We start from the raw sequence: 3234 nt of genomic DNA on the forward strand, positions 1-3234 counted from the left end.
GTCTTGGAATATTTACTACCTTGTACTTACTCAAAGTTAATAAAAATATTTAATTTTGGTTTCATTTTAAATAAAATAAAAATAATAATTTAAATACTAAATATATAATTTATCAAAAAAAATAAAAATTAAGTGATGAAAACTAAATTACTAGTGACTAAGTAGTATTAACTTCCAGCCCCTGAAACAAACAAACGTGTTAACTGCCTTTCATCTGAATCCTCCACCTTTTCCTTCCTCTCTCTATAAACCCCTCTTCCCCTGACAAACCCTAAACCAAGCCCCCTCCCCCCCCCCCAAAAAAAAAAAAAACAAACCAAATAAATTTCCACCAAAACAGAGAGAAAACCCCACAGCCATAAAAATGTTGAGCGAATCACTGAAGAACAAGTACCAGCCCTGCGAGGAGATCGGTCGAGGCCGTTTCGGCGTCATCTCCAAAGCCTTTTGTCCCATCACCCAATCCTTCTTCGCCATCAAAACCATCGACAAACGCCTCCTCTCCGACCCCACCGACCGTCAATGCCTGGAAAACGAGCCCAATATCATGACTCTCTTGTCTCGCCATCCCAACATCGTCCAAATCCACGACCTGTTCGAATCGGAAATCGCCCTACACCTCATCCTCGACCTCTGTCAGCCGGTCACCCTCTACGACCAGATCCTCCAACACCACCTGTCGGAGCCCAAGGCCGCTTCTTACGCCAAACAGCTCGTGTCGGGTCTGGCCCATTGTCACAGGTACGGCGTCGTTCACAGGGATATCAAACCCGATAATATCTTTTTCGACTTTCGGGGGAATTTAAAGATCGGCGATTTCGGTTCCGCCACTTGGTTGGGCGAACTCGGCACCGCCGATGGATTGGTGGGTACGCCGTATTACGTCGCGCCGGAGGTCGTTATGGGTAGGAGTTATAACGAGAAGGTCGATGTCTGGAGCGCCGGCGTCGTTTTGTATGTCATGTTGGCCGGCGTTCCTCCGTTTTACGGCGAAACGGCCGAGGAGATTTTCGATACTATTTTGAGAGGGAATTTGAGGTTTCCTCCTAGGATTTTCAAATCGATCTCTTCCGAAGCTAAGGATTTGTTGAGGAAGATGATTTGCAGAGATGTTTCCAGGAGATTATCTGCAGAACAAGTCCTGAGTAAGTTCTTGAATTTTTAATATTTTTTTCATCTAAAAACCCAAAATTTTTCTTCTAAAAAGTGAATCAAATTGCTAAGAATAATCTTTCTTTTCGTGAAATGCAGGGCACCCATGGATCTGGAATCATGAATGGAGGTGAAACAATTTCAATGGACTGAAAAGAGCTGGGAATTATCATCAGTCAAAAGAATACCATAAATAAAAAAGAGCTTATCAATGTAAATATAAGCCTATCAAAAGGGTCCCCCATGGAGGGGACCATCAACCACCATGAACCTACCAGTCTTCCATTAGTTCTAATTTTGGTCTCTTTCTTCCTTTATTGTTGTTTGGTTAAGCAATATAGTGTACATAGATAAAATACTGTATGTAGGCTTTGAGAACTCCACCTCCTGTACTACTGTTTTTGTTAATGGAAGTATGAAGACATGAGAATCTCTTGTAATCCTCTTCTTTTTTGCCTGAGAAAATTCAAGTACCTAAATAAATCATGTGTTCAAGTTTTGGCATCTGATTTTGATGGGACCTTTTTTCTGGGAATCTTGAAACTGTTCATCTTCTCATGGATGCATCTGCATAATACTGGAACAACATATTGGCCATGGGAATCTGCAGATTTGTTGTAATTGTGAATTGCCAGCTGACATATTCTTTCCATATTGGCATTTGACAATTAATGTATGTGAAATGAAAATCTTTCTCAAATGTCATTTGTAGAAGAAGCTTGCTACTCAAGTCTAGAGAATCAAAGAGCAAGCTCTGCATGTTAAGCATATGCTTGGTTTATTCCCTTTCTCTTGCACTGAATCCATTGAGTGGTCCCGGGTGAGTTTAGAGAATCTTATTTTATTATGACTTTGCTTATATGCTTCTAGAATTCATCTAATTTAAACATGAATTTAATATGATAAATGATTGTACTGTAATAAAATATAATTATTTATCATATTAAATAATCGGATAAACCACGTATTTAGTCACTCATTTTTTCTCATGGTTTCATTTTGATTATTCAACTATTGTTTTAAAAAAATGTACCTAATATTACGTTTTGATTCTATTTAATCATATATTATTAAAAAATTAATGATAATATTAACGTATCATCCTAAGATAAGGCCACATCATAATTGAAAAGAAATAAAAACATTTACACATCAACATCAGTTTTGTTTAATTTTTAATGTTGGGTAGCTAAATTAGAACAAAAATATAATATTAAGTATAGTTTTTTAAAAAAACTAAAGTGACTAAAATGAAACTACGGAAATAAGTTGGTGACTAAACATGCAGTTTACCCTCAACAATATGGCCTTTTTTTAATTAATGCGAACGCATTGGAATCCCAATGCAGATAATACCAGAACTGTAATATTTAATTTGTGAAAAAAAAGTTTAAAAATAAAAGCCAGGAATCTTTAACATCTGGCATGTGAAAGTGGGAAAATTAATTAAAAATAAAAAAGATGCAAACGAGGTTAGGTCTGAAAGCGAGTTGCAGTATCCACTACGCAGTTTTTTTTAATTAAGAAAACTAAAAGGAAAAAAATTCTTCCTACACGACAACGTTGTCGTTCAATTATCTGTTCATGTGTCCTTTTAGCGACAAGTGCAGCAACCTAATGCGGAGGATTTTTTTTATAACGTAAGACCTCCTAATGTTATATTAAAGAATCCGATCTTACAAGATAATATTAGGAGGAACTTAAAAAACCCATCATTTTATCTCTCTTCTTTTTTTTAGAATTCGTAATCTTAAACTTAAGACATGAGATCAACTCATAATCCCAAGAACTCATAATCTCTTTAGAGAATTTTAAAATTTTCTTTATATTTTAATTTCTTTTAAAATATTCTTTATATTTTAATTTTTTTAAAAAATATTATTTCTCACCATTGAATTTATTTAATAAATTTGAAAAACATATAATAAGTGTAATATAATGAGACCAAAACAAAAGGAAGAGAGGGAGACATGAACAGTTGATTTCAATTACTTTTGGCAATGAATTTTCTTTGTAACCAAACATGTACTTTTATCTAGGAAACCAAATACATGAACGCCATGTGCCATGTGCCAAGTCAAC

The 3234-nt window shown here is 35.5% G+C and overlaps 1 pseudogene; it reads left to right on the top strand.

Annotated features, from left to right (window-relative positions):
* Positions 1 to 268: 268 nt before the first annotated feature.
* Positions 269 to 1592, top strand: LOC120189691 (annotated as a pseudogene).
* The last annotated feature ends 1642 nt before the right edge of the window (positions 1593 to 3234 follow it).

The sequence above is a fragment of the Hibiscus syriacus genome, unplaced genomic scaffold (assembly GCF_006381635.1).
Source record: "Hibiscus syriacus cultivar Baekdansim isolate YM2019G1 unplaced genomic scaffold, ASM638163v2 tig00116959_pilon, whole genome shotgun sequence".
NCBI classification, from domain to species: Eukaryota; Viridiplantae; Streptophyta; class Magnoliopsida; order Malvales; family Malvaceae; genus Hibiscus; species Hibiscus syriacus.